This window comes from Hypanus sabinus, chromosome 5 (assembly GCF_030144855.1).
Source record: "Hypanus sabinus isolate sHypSab1 chromosome 5, sHypSab1.hap1, whole genome shotgun sequence".
NCBI classification, from domain to species: Eukaryota; Metazoa; Chordata; class Chondrichthyes; order Myliobatiformes; family Dasyatidae; genus Hypanus; species Hypanus sabinus.
This window is the reverse complement of record NC_082710.1, coordinates 153513576-153530382: the sequence shown is the minus strand read 5'-3', so window position 1 is coordinate 153530382 and position 16807 is coordinate 153513576.

Genomic DNA, 16807 nt, shown 5'->3' with positions numbered 1-16807 from the left:
CTTGCCATCTAAGTTCTTTTGGATTTGTTGTTCTTACTGTTCACTCATGTGGAACACATTGTGCATCAACTCCAACTCTTCAACTTTCATGTGCTTATTATTTGTCGCTATCTCATCACAACAACATGAAGACAGTGATACATCACCTGAACCAACCATTAATTCATTTTGAAGTATTCTCTGATTTTCCAATGAACATTCTTCTGGATAAATAACCTTTTGCTATTACATCTTAAAGCATGCAAGCCTGATAAATCTTGCATTGCCATAAAAATATTGCTTACTCTGATAGCTGTTGATAATCACATTAAAAATTATACAAACGTTTGTAGATGTAGTAAGATTGATTAATGGATCGTCTGTGCAAGTTCAGACTTACTTGCTGGGAAGAAAGCATCTTGTTCCAGGAGAAATATGTTGGGTCACCAGCGACTGAAATTGAAGGAAATGAACACACCTGCTGGGCTGTCTTAAAACTGGATATGCAGAATGAGGTGAGTGTGTCCAAACGGGAATGGTGATGAGGCGAGGGAGAAGAAGCAGAGAGCAGTGTAACAGGTAGGGTGAGAAAGAGAATGTGGAGAAACAGATGGAGCGAAGGAGAGGAACAGTGGGGACAGAGAGTGCAAGAGCTGGGGTGTGGAGGAGAAGAGAAGCAATAGGGAGAGGAGTGAAGTTATGGGAAATGTGGAAGGGTGGCACACATCGGAGAGTTGGGGAGAGGAAGTGAAGCCATGGAAAAATTGGAAACATGATTAAAAAGTTTAACAACTATTTCCATATCCCTTCTGGAGCAAGGTGAAATTTTCCCCTGCAGTGTGAGTTTTAGCTTATCGTCCTTCAATCAAGTAATAACATGTTTACTAACATCAGTAACAGTCTCTGTAGTTCTTGCTTCTACTCAGAGAAAACAAATAATGTGGTTATTTCTCTGAATTCATACCATAAATGAAAATGATGAGAAGTGAACACAATACAGCTGTGAAAACTGTGAACACTTATTACAATCTCCAGAAGACATACAGGATTGTAAAACAGGCAGATAACAACAATAATGGCTTAATTCAAAGAAGAGTAAAGTGATTCCATTTGGTAAGAGCACAAGGAATAAGAACATTGGTGTAATGGAACATAAGGACAATCGTCACAAGTTCCAGCAATGACAGCTGACAGCCAGGTTTGTGTGTTTTTGCATTAATTATCACTTATTTTTTCTTTTAAATTGTACCTCAGATTGCTCATATTCCCTCAGCAGAACTTACCTAGACCTGTTGGTGAGATTAGTGCCCACTTGGACCACACCGACTGGATCATTCCCTTCCATTACCAAGTTTCCCTCCAGCACAGAAGGGAAGATCCTTACCCTAGCATCAGGTGGGCAACATAGCCTTTGGTGTTCTGTATCTTTGCTGCAGCAAACAGTGTCTGTCCCCTTCGTTGTGCTGTCCTCTATCACCACTTCATTACTCATTTCTCCCACTGATTAAATGGCCAACTGTGAGATGGTGTCATGGACTGTTTGCACATCCCACCCAAAGTTCCCACCCTCATTCAAATCTGAGGAAAGGACCTTGTATCTGTCAGACAAGAGTAGGTGTTCAGGCCCCCTGAGGGTGACCATTTGAATCCTTCTCCCTCGTCTCCTTTCGCACCCTCCTATCCTTGTCCTACCATCCATATATGAGGAAATGAATCAAAGAGGTATGACGGTCTCCTGGAACAGTACCCTGGTACCTTATCCCTGAGTGGCACAGTCTCTGAATCTCAGACTCCTGCTTATTAATCCTGGCTGAAGTTCTTGTAACAATGAATACTGCTGTGGACAAATAGAGAGATAATGAGAGATAATGAATTTGGTTAGACAGGGTGTTGGGCAATCAAGAAACAAGCTAGATTACAGAGGAAAAATAACTCACTCATAGAATTGAAGAAATGCAAATACCTGAAGCTACAATGGATATACAAAAAGTAGTTATAAAAAAATATGCACAATTGGAAAAGTACTGGCAGTGATAATATTCATAGTTTTTGGTATAAAAATTATTTAGCTTCATCTGTACCTATTAACACACATCAACAATTTTCTTAAAAATCCAGAACAAGTACACAAATTTTTGATGGAAGGTAAAACACATACCTTGCCTAAAGGAGAAATCACAAATGATACATCAAAATATCATCCCAGTACTTGTTACAAACTGTACATAAAATTGTCACATCATGCTTCTCACAACTAATCACCACTCACTTGGACAACCACAATATACTTACAGAAGAGCAGAAATGATGCCATAAGGATATGAGGGGATGTAAAGAACAACTGATAACAGAAACCGTAATTCTAAATCAAGCCCACTGGAAAAGCAGAAATCTTTCATGTTATATTGACAACCAAAAAGCATTTGATACTGTCCCACAGTCAAGGTTAATAGAATTTCTTAATATACAAGTATAAACTATATTCAGTACTTGTGAAATTCGTCCATCATCTGAGGAAGCACTGGCATCCTATAAACACCCTGTCTACTAACAACCAAAAATGAACAACAGCTGTTAACAAATCGAGACATTTTTCAGTGCAACTCTGAAAACCCACTATGGTTTTGACTTGCTTTAAACCAATCTCTAATTTACCAAATCAGTTGAAAATACGGTATCAAATCAGAAACAACTGAACAATTTATACGTTGAGATACCTTTGATACATGGACGATTTGAAATTATATGCATCTTCATCATTAAAGCTATAGCAATTAATTCAAATAGAATTTGAGAAAGATATAAACATGAACTTTGGATTCGATAAGTGCAGAACATTAAACATAAAGAAAGATGTATTAGATCTAATAGAATACAAAACAGAGCAGCAGGATCCAATACAACCGATGGATGAATATGAAACATATAAATAGCTGGGATATCAACAAGCAAAGAAAATAGATCATAGTGCAATAAAGAGAAAACTTCCAAGGCTGAAGAGGATCTGCAAATAGAGCTCAACAGCATAAATATCACAAAGGCAATAAACACTTTCACTATGCCCATATTAATGTATTCTTTTCATATTATGTCTTGGTCTGAAACTGATCTGGAAAATTTACAGAGAAAAATAAGAACTAAAATGCCAAATTTTTGTAAATACTACATACACTAAAATGTGCTGAGATTAACAGTATCTAGGACAGAATGAGGATGAGGAATGACTGATATACAAAATTTACAGTCAGGTAAAATTTCTAAGGATATATTTTCATCAATTAAAACAGGTTTCAGTGCTCTATGCTAGTACATGCAATTCTGATATGAAGTACACCCCATTGAACTTAAATGAATAGACAACCCAGAAAAATGAAGATATTACCAGTAAAGAGAAAAAAATTAACCAGTGGTAGGGCATGACCCTCCATGGATGACATCCGCATGATCTAAGCAGGATGGATGTTGACAAGGACCCATCAAACACCTGGCTCAGATTTGAAACTGTCTTCCCAGAAACAGAAGGGTTCCTTCTAGCAATACAATACCAGGTGGTTAATAGAAAAATTATTATAAACACATCATAAAATTTCAATGATAAATTTAGAAAATGCAGAGAAAAGAAACAGAAACATTACAGAATCCTGTAGCAGTTTATTACAATCTGATGTCTTATACCTGCACAATCAAGTGGCAAACATTATTAATCAAAATCTTACTTTCAAATACAAACTCATAAATGAAATCAAACCTTACTATAAATACAAGCCTGATCCAGTTTAGAATCAGAATATCACAAACTATCTTATTACTGATCAATTATTACAGATAGGACAATCCATAATCTCCGTCCAGATATAATAATACAGGATAAACGAGCAAGAACAACTTATTCAATAGATGTAGCAATGCCAAACACACATAACTTACAGAAATCAGTAAGTGAAAACAAGGCAGAAATATGCTGAATTAAAAGAGGAAATTGAAAGGTTTTGGAACATGTACAAGGTATATATTGCCCTGATAGCATTCTCTACATCTGGTGTCATCCCAAAGGCACTCACAATAGCTTTAAACCATTTGGCCTACAGAGTAACATCTTCAGAAAGCCACAATAATAAACACCACCGGAATAATTTGAAAGTTCCCAACAATTGACAAATGTGTGTGCTTGGCTATACCTTTCTCAGGTTTTACCAGCTTGAGGTGAAAAAAGAGCAATTGCTCTCCCTTCTTACATCCCAGTTGGGATGATTGTTCCAACACATTACAGTTCTGGGATCCAAGACAAACTGGCAAATTGGATATAAGAATTCAATCTAGCTGATGAGTTCCTTCATACTGTAAGCGTGAGCATTCAAGAAGGTGTTGTGCCCTGTGGCCTTCCAACCAATCCAATATACCATGTGACATCAAGGTCAGTACATAACACTGTTTGATGTGGTAAATCAAGTTTGTTGATGGAATTTACTTTCTCAGAATCAGAATCAGGTTTACTATCATCAGCAAATGGCATAAAGAATTGTTAACTTTGCAGCAGCAGTACAATGCAATACATGATAAATATAGGAAAAACTGTGAATTCCAGGAAGTATATATATTAAATAGATAAATAAGTGGTGCAAAAACAGAAATAAAAAGGTGGTGATGTAATGTTCATGGGTTCAATATCCATTTAGAAATCGGATGGCAGAGGGGAAAAGCTGTTCCTAAATTGCTGAGTGTGTGTCTTTAGGCTTCTGTACCTCCTTCCTGATGGTAACAATGAGAAGGGGGCATGTCCTGGCTGTTGGGGGTCCTTAATGATGGATGTCATCTTTCTGCGTCATCACTCATTGAAGATATTTTGGAAACTATGGAGGCTAGTACCAATAATCAAGCTAATTTTACAATTTTCTGCAGCTTAATATGATGCTGTACCTCCCCCACATACCAGGCAGTGTTACAGCCAGACAGAATGCTCTCCACTGTACATCTGTAGAAGTTTTTGAGTGTTTTAGGGGACAAAGTAAATCTCCTCGAACTTCCAAAGAAATATAGCCACTGTCTTGCTTTCTTTATAGCTGCATCAATATGTTGGGACCAGGTTGGGTCCTCAGAGATATTGACACTCAGGAACTTGAAATTGGTCCCACTCTCCATTTCTGATTCTTCTATGAGGATTGGTTTGTGATACCTCACCTTACCCTTTCTGAAGTCCACAATCAGCTCTTTGGACTCACTGACACTGATTACAAGGTTGTTGCTAAGACACCACTCAACCAGCTGGTCTATGTAACTAGTAAGCTTTATAGATGGTATAAGTTCTTTTTAGGCATTCAACTAATCGTCCTTACAATCCCTACACTTGTCCAAACATGAGCAATAACCTAGTAGTTGTTTTAAACATGTAGTGGAGAGATGGCAAGGTAGCACAGTGGTTAGCATAACACCATTATGACTCTGGCTGTAAGATCAGGGTTCAATTCCTGCCACTGTCCTTAGGAAGTTTTTATCTCCTCCCCAACACCACACAGGTCTCATCCCTGGTGTTTTGGGTTCCTCTGGTTAGGGTTAGTGATCTCAGGACATGCTATATTGCACCAAAAGGGTGCTGACACTGTCGGGCTGTGCAGTATAATTCTCGTTGATTTAATTTCACTCAACCAATACATTTCACTCTATGTTTCAATATACATCCATGGGGCAAATAAAATTCATCTTTAGACAAATGTAAGATCTCCAGAATGACACTCTGGTTGCCTCTGGCTGCCACTTTACTCACATATCCTCCTGACCATGACCAAGAAAGTTGAGTTAATAGTCATAGACACAAGTACATGTATGCACGGTTGCAAAGAAAAGCTTAATTACAGCAGAATCACACAGACCTGGCATCAGATGAAACATTCATGAAAAAATATAAATGAAGCTGCCTGGTGGTTCCAATGTTCAACATTAGGAAGAGTTTCAAGAGGCTGGTGATGACACACATTAACTCCAGTTTCCCTAGACAGCCTCCAGTAGTTGCAGATGTATGGTAGCCCACATTCCTCTAAGAAAGTCACATTGACTTTGACTTGGCCTGGTACGGTCAGACATTGACACATCTCACCATTTTCTTTACACCTCCAATGTTTAAAGATGCCAGTGTTATGGCTGAAATTGGTCTACAAGTCACAGTTCTTCTCCAGGTACACCCAAAACTTATTGGTCTACCAGCACAGTGAGATGCCAATGGATGAATCCTGACAACTGGCACACTCTGGGCTACAGGTTACTTCCTGAGAGACACACTACAGATTGGTGCAGCCACTGCAAGATCTCAGTGAGGAAGGGCCACAATGCAGGGTTCTTCTACTGGAGATGAAGGGGCCAGGTTATGGGAGGAAGCCCCTTAATTTCTTTTGTGGAAGTATATCACTTCAGTATATAACATGAATGGCAGCAGAGCCATTGACTTCAAAGAATGAGATTGAACAGTACAGAAAGTATTGACTACGCATGTAAAGAATAAAAATGCAGTGAACAGTTTATTCTAGTAAATAGCTTCTTATTATGCATAGAGATTGTTAAAGGAAAACATGTTTGAGGAAGTGAATCAGAGGGACGTGTCTGTCTCCTGGAACACATTCCCCAAACACCATCTCATCCATGATGTGGCCCAATCTCCAGCAGTTCCATTATGTTGCCTGGACAAGATTCCACCTGCTTGGACATGCCTATTCTAGTTAATTGACAAGATCAGATTTTGGGAAATAATACCTTCAACCTGGAACTCTCCTTGCCCCAACATTTGCTCCACCTTAAAACTATTCACCAATGAGCAGAGATGTTGACAAAACACTCACCAATCACTGACTCGCTGAGCTGTGATGTCCTGAAGACTAGAAGCTGCTGTGACCCTTTCCCTTTTTAATGCAATGCCTGTTTGAACGGTGCCACAGTGCTGACTTGTTGCGGTGAAGCATTTTCCTCAGGGACCATGATAGCCCACATCATACAACACAACACAAAATGAATGAACGAACCCAAGTACCTCACCTATTGGATCTTCCACCGTTACTCATGGATCCTGACTACACAAGTTATCATCATTCTCTTCCTCTTCCCCACTATCATCAGAGATCCCCTCGTTGGCAGCATTTTCAGAGGCTGGACACTGGGCAAAAATGACTGAATTGTTAAACTTGAAGTGAACTGGCACACCAGTTTTATCTTTGGGACATGGTATTTCAGTTACTTTCAGAGCCTCCAGGCAGGGGGATGCTTTCCACTTGTGAATGTCACCAGTTTCGGAACTCTGCAATATCTTTGCTAAACAAAGAAAGAACTGAATAAAAGAGATATTTCTTTGTCTGAGCCCAACTAGCCAAAGACGATTGAACAACAAAACACACATCAATCTTATCAAACCTCTGTGGGGAAGTGAAAAACTCTCAAATGTTGTCAATAATCAGTTTATCTTGGCATATCCCCCCTGGTTTCTCTGAACCCTGGTGTATGAATGATAGTCAGTGAATAATCAATTTTAAATCCCACCTGATTATCTAGTTTATAGGCACTGATGAAGGATGTCTGACTTTGAACTTGGGATTTTCCTGTCTCTTCATGTAGTTACTTGAATTTGAAGTTGTCACCCCATTCCACTTCCAAGATGCAGTTGATCATCCCATTGACAAAGGATGTCTATCCTGACCCTGTTGCTCCCAGAACTATGATCATCTTTATTTTGTAATCATTGCTATATTTCACAAAGTGGTAATTTGCAAGATGGTTGGACTCATCAAACATCTCCTTCTGCAGAGTCTGTTTTAAACGGAAGGAGTACCCTCAGAAATTAATTGACATTCAATGGAAAGGTCCTCGGGTATTCTCGTTCTTAGTTCTATATTTATTAAAACCTCTTCACTTCGTATGGTAGCACAATTTTCTCCAGAGTCAGAAGGCATTCAAACTGCCTGAGGTTTTAATTCCTCTGTCTGTTGTCTTCATTTCCTGTTTTGGACTTGACTGTTGCTGCTTCTTCACATTCAATCCTGTACTTCAGTGATCCCCAACAACCGGGCCGCAAAGCACGTGCTACTGAGCCGCGAGGAAACGATATGATTTGGAGATGTGAAACGATATGAGTCAGCTGCACCTTTCCTCATTCCCTGTCATGCCCACTGTTGAACTTGAACACACACAAGGTCATCAGTTGTCTAAACGCAGCGATACCCTCGCGCCAGGGATCACTGGTTGGCCTCGGGTAACCAATCACCTCGCACAGTCAATGAGTAGTGCCGTTGCTACTGGCCTGGACGGCGGAGAGGTGGGCGCCACCTCTAAACCTGTTTAGCACACCGAGTGTTCGTGGGGAACCCGGTGCTAAAATATTCGCAGACGTCCTAATTCAGGCTGAGGGCTTTGTAAGTAGCAGAGCAGCTACCTCGCTGTGAACTACTGAAAGTCAACCCTTGAGCCAAACTTTTGTGGGCCGATAGATCCTACCTACCTACAAGGGGGGCGGGCATGTGCCCTGTCACACTCCTCGCTCAGTTGTTTGCTCTCTCTGGACTGCGATGGCCGAGGCCCCGGTACGGCGACCTCCAGCCTTTGCTTTGTCCTCTCACTAGTGTGTTGCAATGATTTTATATGTTCATACAAGGAAAATATGCACTGTGTGTTTAATATCCAAATGTTACTTAAAATGTTATGATGCTATTGACTTAATTGAGTTATAATTGACTTATCACTATATTCATGAAAGGAAAATATGCACTGTGTGTTTAATATTAAATTCGTTAGATAACCCTTTTAGAAATGAATTTGAGTTAATTAGCTATTTATAAGAGACTTATAGTTGTCTTATCACCAATATTCTGGTCGATATTAACACCCTCACCGACCCCCACCCCCTCCCAGAAGAATATTGTCAATATTAAACCAGTCCATGGTGCAAAAAAGATCTCTGCTGTACTTAACAAACATCAGTTACAATTTGACTTGGGCTGTCCCAGGGTAGTTTTGTGACTGGTGAACAATCCTGGAACACCAGGTTAGCCGTGGACTTGAGGGTCATGTGATGACCCTGCAGTGCCCCTCACCTTGCTGATACCAACCTGGGTCATTGCTCTGTATCAGAAATGACACTCATACCTGTAACGTGGTCAGTTCTGTAGGAGTGAGATTTATTAAATTTATCCAGAGTGGACCGTCAGTCCTGCTGGGAACCTTTGTTCAGTGAAATGTAACCCCCAATCTCACCTGCACCATATCTGGGTGGCTATAAATGCAATGTTACACTGTCATGTGTTGTTCCTCTTGTTTAAGGTCTCAGAGCCTGATACAGTAATCCAAAGCACCAGGTTTTTCTACACAAAGCCCCATACAGATCAATTGATGCTCTTATTTGGTGGTCAATCTTCACAGAAGCAACAAGTAATTTTATTTTCCAGTTGTTCTGCTGGCTGCGGGAAAATCCACGAATGATTGAGATTGTTCCTTCATCTTACGTTGTACAGCCTGTGATTTAAACCTCTGCTCACCCTGTCGTTTTGCACATGCTCTGCCACTGAGACTTGGTATCTGCATTTTCTGAGCTGCGTGAGACTGGAGATTGGTGATTGTCTATGTTAAATAGAGATCCTCCTGATGCAGTGCTGTAAATATAAAGCAGAACACATAGTCCATTGTACAATCCATCAATTCAGCACCCAACCCACTTACTGATTTGCCAGTGGGAATATTTTTGAACATCCTCAGATAATGTCCTACTGCCTTCACCTGTCGTTCCTGGTCAACCAGCCATGAGATCAGTGGCTGGTGTCTAATTGCTTCCTGTTCTTCAGTATATCCACAAGTGACCGTACCCCCTTCCCAATTTCTGAAAATTGCAGTATCCTCTCATAAGAACATAAGAAATAGGAGCAGGAGTCGGTCATCTGGCCTGTCGAGCTTGCTCCACCATTCACTATGGCGGATCTGGCTATGAACTCTCTCTGAACTGTGAAAACTGAATTGGAACCCTGTCTTTCATTATGTCATGGCATCTCATCACTGCCTCACTAAGCTGTTCCAGAACATACAGGCAATGAGTAACTAACCCGATGCTTATCTCCATTACTGGCAGAGCAGATTTGATTCGAGTTCAGGCAGAGGATCGAGGCAGACTGTTAGGGCTACTGAATGCTCCCCACATGGTCCTAGTGAACTTGGACAGGTTGCATAGATACTGATGGCATCTTGAAAGGTAGAGGGATTGTCCTTCAGTGAGAAACCCGCATCAAATATGCAGCTGAATTTATCAGCATTGGATTTTTGTTTTCCTGGATTTTTGTTTTTCTGTCATTTTTACGAATGTTTCATCCTGAATTGTGACCTTGGGCAGATGTTTAATTTTGCCTCCATATTACCTTGGATATCCTGCATGTTCCCTGCTGAAGAGAGCAAGTGATCAGACACAGAGAATGCCTGTGCCCCATAAAGCACTTCCATAATGCCATGAGTTGCTGTACCCTCGTCAAACACACTCGGGTGGGTGATATTCTTCCTCAGAGTTCTGACTTCCTCAGAAGTCCTTCTTCAGCCTTCCTGCTTTTTCAACACTACCTGACCCTCCACCAATCTTCGTAGCATCTGCTAACTTGCAAATAAAGCCATCTATTCTATCATCCAAATCCTTGAATAACAGCATAAAAAGATGTCCAAGCATTGACTGCTGCAGAACACCACTAGTCACTGGCAGCCAACCAGGAAAGGATCATTGTATTCCCACTCACTGTCTCCTACCAATCAGCCAATGCTCTAACCATGCTAGTAAATTCCTGTAACATCAATGGGCTCTTAGCTTCGTAAGCAGTCTCATGTGTGGCATCTTGTCAAAGGCCTTCTGAAAATCTAAAAATACAAAATCTATTGCATCCCCTTTATCGATACTACTTCCCCTCAAAGTATTCCAACAGGTTTGTCAGGCAAGCTTTTTCCTTTAGGAAGCCATGCTGACTTTGTTCTATCTTGTCCTGTGTCTCTAAGTACTCCATAACCTCATCCTTAACAATTGACTCCAACATTTTCCCAACCACTGAGGTCTATAATTTCCTTGCTGCTGCCTTCCCCCTTTCTTAAAGAGTGGAGTGACATTTGCAATTTTCCAGTCCTCTGCAACCAAGACCAAGTCCAATGATTCTTGCAAGATCATTACTGATGCATCTACAATCTCTACCACCACCACTTTAAGAACCCTTTCATGCAGTTCATCTGGTCCGGTTGACTTACGTATGTTCAGTCTTTCAGCTTCTTGAGCACCATCTCCCTTGTAATAGTAACTGCACTCACTCCTCTTGTCACGAGGTGCAGATATGGACCAAGTGTGGAGTGAGTGACACTGACACGGGCCGACAGTTCACAGACTTCAATGTAAACAGTGCCAAAGGGAAAGGAAAACAACAAACACTAGGCCAAACAGGGTCGCCAAATAAAACTCTCAAATGGACAAAGAAGCATACACTGCAGCTGAAAAGAACAACTAAGAATAAAATGAATACTGTTAGTCCTCAGAGACCGTTGACTTGACAGTCCAATTTCTCAGGCAAGGCTGAATGCAAGCAGGCAGTGAAGCATTGCTGTGCTGTGTTGAAGTCCCAACAAATACTACGACGGAGTGAATGGAGTTAAATACTATCACAATGAAATAATCATTAGGGGACACATGCATATTTACAAGCACAATTGCCATATCTGCTGCACTGCTGAATCCATGGTTGTGACACCTCTTCCCTCAATCGTACATTACTAGTGTCTTTAACAGTGAAGACTGATGCAAATTACTCATTTAGTGCATCTGCCATGTCTTTGTCCCCCACTATAACTTCTCATACATCATTTTCTTACTGCCCTATATCCATGCTCATCTCTCTTTTATTTTTTATGTTCTTGTAAAAGCAGTTTCTATCCACCTTCATATTCTTTGTTAGCTTGCTTTTAGATTTCATCTTTTCCCTCCAAATGACACTCTTAGCTGCTTTCTGTAGGTTTTTAAAAGCTTCCTAATCCTCTATCTTCCTGCTAATTTTTGCTTTGTTGTCTGCCTTCTCTTTTGCTTTTACATTAGCTTTGACTTCCCTTGTCAACGATAATTGTATTATTTTGACTTTTGATTATTTCTTTGTTTTTGGAATGCATTTATCCGGCACTTTCCTCATTTTCCCCAGAAACCCAAGCCATTGCAGCTCTGCTGTTTTCCCTGCCAGCAACTCTTTCCAATTTACTTTGGCCAACTATGGAGAGTTAGATGGCATGGCACCCAGAGAGAGCTAACCAACTGGATAATGGATTGGCCCTAGGGCAGGCAGCAGAAGGTTATGCAGGAATGTTGTTTATCAGATTGGAGCCCTGTGACTGGTGGTGTTCCGCCGTGGTTGGAGCTGATTTTGATGAGATTGGTTAGTACCTTTGGAAGTGACACAATGCCGATGGTTTCATTCAGAGTGAAGGTGGTTATTAGAATTTATAGAGGGATCTTTATCAGCTGGATAAGTAAGGAGAGAATTGGAAAATGAAGTTAATATGTATAAACACATGGCTTTTCACTTTCAGCAGACAGATTGGGGTAGGATAATTGCAGTCAATGTTAAGACCCTGCGGAGTGTTGCATAACAGAGAAATCTTAGAGTACAAGTGCGTGATTCACTGAATGTGGCATCGCAGGTAGATAGGGTGGTGAATGAGGCTTTTGGCTTGCTGGCTTGCTGGCTTTCTTCAGTCAGGGCACAAAATAGCAGCCTAAGTGCTACACCTTCCCATATACCTCCTCCCTCACCTCCATTCGGGCCCCAAACAGTCCTTCCAGGTAAGGTAGCTTTTCACCTGTGAATCTGGGTCATCTGTCATGTCCGGTGCTCCTGATGCAGGTTCCTCTGCATTGGTGAGACCCGTCATAAATTGAGGTGCTTCATCAAGCACCTCTGCACCATCAGCCACAAGTGGAATGTTCCCAGTGGCCAATCATTTTAATTCCCATTCCCATTCCCGTTCCAACATGTCAATCCATGACCTCCTCTTGTGCCAAGATAAGGCCACCCTCAAAATGGAAGAGCAACACCTCATATTTCATCTGGGTGCCCACCAACCTGATGGTATGAATATTGCTTTCTCCTTCTGGTGAACAAATTCACTTCCCTACCCTCCCCCCCCCCCCCCACACACATTCTCTATTACCCACTCTGACCTTTCACTACTTCTCACCTGCTTGTCACTTCCCCCGGGTTCCCTCCTCCTTCTCTTTCTCCTATTGTCAACTATCGCCTCCTGAGAGATTCTTTCTCTCCAGCCCTTGACCTCTCCCACCAACCTGGCTTCACCTACCACCTTCCAACTAGCCTCTTTCTCCATCCACCATCTTTTTATTGAGACATATCCCCACTTCTTTCTCAGTGTTGAAGAAGGGTCTCAGCCCAAAATGTTGCCTGTGTACTCGTTTCCATAGACGCTGCCTGATCTGCTGAGTTTCTCCAGCATTTTGTGTTTGTTGCTATGGATTTCCAGGATCTACCAAGCTTTCTCCTGTTACAGAATAAAATAGTTGGGATGTTATGTTGCAATTGTACGAGACATTGGTGAGGCTACATTTGGAATTTTGAGTTCAGTGTTGGTCACCCTGTTAATAACAATGATGTCATTAATCAGGAAGGAGACTTAAGAGATGTTGCTGGGCTTGAGGGACTGAGTGATGGAGAGAGGTTGAGCAGGTTAGGACGTTTATTCATTGGAGCACGGGAGATATTGGAGAGGTGCACAAAATGTTAACCGGGGCATGGACAAGGCTATTGCATACAGTCTTTATCACCAGGGTTGGAGAATCAAAAATTAGAGAACAGCACTTGCACCATGCTGGAGGATCTCAGCAGGTCCAACAGCATCCATGGAGGGCAATGTTCCATGTCAAGACCCTTTCATTAGGACTGGAAAGGAAGGGGATAGAAATCAGAATCAGAAGGTGGTGAGCAGGAGAAGGAGGGAATGCGAAATAGCAGGTGACGGGTGAGACCAGATGAAGGGGAGCTTAGGTGGGTGGGGGAGGGGCATGATGTAAACAGCTGGGAGCAGGAAGAGGTAAAGGACTGAAGAAGAGGAAATGTAACAGGTGATGAATGTAATCCAAGGGATAGAGAGAAGGAAGAGGAGAACCAGATGAAAGTGATGGACTGGGGAATGGGAAAATGAGAACAGCCAGGGTGGTGGTGGTGGTGGTGGTGGTGTGTGTGTGTGTGTGTGTGTGTGTGTGTGTGTGTGTGTGTGTGTGTGTGTGTGTGTGTGTGTGTGTGTGTGTGTGTGTGTGTGTGTGTGTGTGTGCTGTAGTGTGGGGACTGCATTAGTGGGTATTTCTGTAACACACCAACCATTGGTTTAAATTGATATTTTGACGTGAGTAAGTTGAAGAAACCAAATCACCCCTTATTTACTAAAGGACAAAATGTCCAATAACAATCTGCTTTGCACTATTTTATTGCGGTCAATAACATTAGATCAGACCACAGAGTAGATCAGCACAGGAACAAGCCATTCAGACCTGGTGTCTGTGCTGACCAGGACGCCAATGGAAGCTAATCATATCTAAAATGGACATTTCTTGTTTAAAGGTTTGCTATTTGTTATTTGTCTTACTTGTGAACATTACTTATATGAAGTTTTGTGCCTGTGCTGCAGAGGAAACCAAGTTTTAATTGTTGATTTTGACTGATACGTGAACAAAGACATCATGGAGATGCAGTTGGAAGATATGAAAAGCACTGGAGCTGCAGGTCGACGAGCTTCAGTTATTATATGAAATTTAAGAGGTGCTAGATAGGAGCTACATGGAGGTAGTCACACCTAAGTTGCAGGCGGCAGGTACCAGGATGACTGTCAGGAGAGGGAAAGGGAATAGGCAGCCAGTATAGAGTACCCCTGTGGCCATTCACTTCGGGTGCTGTTTAGGAGGACAATCTACCAGGCGGAATCCACAGCAACCAGGTCTCTGGCACTGAATCTGGCTTAGAAAGGAAAGAAGAAGTGGAGTGCTGTAGTGATAAGGGGGTCCATAATTAGAGGAGCAGAAAGCAGATGGTGTGGATGTGACCTGGTGCCTCCCAGGTGCCAGGGTCAGGGATGTATTGCTTTGAATCCATGGGATTCTAAATGGGGAGGATGAAGAACCGAAAGTATTGACAAACGACAGAGGTAGGAAAAGGGAGAAGGTCCAGAAAGGAGAATATAGGGAGTTAGGCAGAAAGCAAAACAGCAGGACCTCCACAGCAGGAATCTCTGGATTGCTGTGGAATTCATTGTGAATGGTGGCTGTGGAGGCTATCATTGGGCATATTTAAGGCAGAGGTGATAGATTCTTGATTAGTGAGAATATGGAGTTAAGGCAGGAGATTGGTGCTGACAGGGAAAATGGATCAGCCATGATTGTAATAGTGGAGCGTACTTGATGGGCCAAATGGCCCAGTTCTGTTCCTATACCTTATGTTCTTATGTATTTCTGCCTGTTCTGAGGGTAAGAATAGGATGAGGTGGCAGATGAATGTGTGTGTGAGTAATTGTTGCATAGGGCAGGGTTTCAGATTTTTGGATCATTGGGATCTCTTCTGGGGAAGGTATAACCTACTGAAAAAGGACGGGTTACACCTGAACCCAAGGGGGACCAATATCCCTGCGGGCACATTACAATATCTCTGGGGAAGGGTTTAAACTAATTTGGCAGAGGAATGGGAACTGAAGTGATGGGGTTGAGCTGGGGAAGTTGATATACAACTAGATACAGTGGGCAGCAAGATTGGGATGAAGGACAGTCAGTGGGACGAGCTAAACAACAGGGGGCCAAAATCAACAAGGGTGATGAATACAGGACTGAAGATGTGATATTTGAATGCACGCAGTATATGGAATAATGTGGATGATCTTGTCGCACATTTAGAGATTGGTAGGTTTTATGTGGGCATCTCTGAGTTGTGGCTGAAAGAAGATCATACTTCAGAGTTTAACATCCAAGGTCACACATTGCATCAAAAGAACAGGTGGGCAGGCAAAGTGGGTGGGGTGGCTCTGTTGGGAAAATGAAATTAAATCCTTTGAAAGAGGTCACATATGATTGGAAGATGTAAAATCCTTGTGAGCAGAGATAAGAAACTACAAGGGGAAAATGACCCTGATGGGAGTTATAGACTGGCCTCCGAACTGTAGCCAGGATGTGGGCTACAGATTACAACAGAAGATATAAATGGCAATGTTACTATAGTAGTGGGGGAATTCAATATGCAGGTAGAGAGGAGCTGGCCAAAGTTGCTTGGAAAGGGACAGCAGCAAGGATGATGGCAGAACAGGGATGGCTGAGGTTTCTGGGGGAAATTGGGAAGGTGCAAGAAAAATACATCCCAAAAATGAAGAAGTATTCTAAAAGGAGGATCAGGCAACTGTGGCTGACAAGGGAAGTCAACAACAGCCAAAATACAAAAGGGATGCTATAGAATATAGTAAAATTTTGTGGAGGTGGAGACCATAAGCTGTCAGAGCAGTCTACTCTGCCATTCCATCACAGCTGATCCCGGATCTCAGTCAAACCCATACACTGGCCTCCTCTCCATATCCTTTGATGCTCTTGCCAATCAGTAAACTATCAACATCCACCTTAAATATACCCACGGACTTGGCCTCCACCGCACTCTGTGGCAAAGCATTCCATAGATTCACTACCCTCTGGAAAAAAAATCTTCTTTACCTCTCTTCTAAAGGTAGGCCCTCAATTTTGTGGTTGTGCCCTCTATTTCTGGACAACTCCACCACAGGAAACAACCTCTTCACATCCACCCTATCTAGTCCTTACAACATT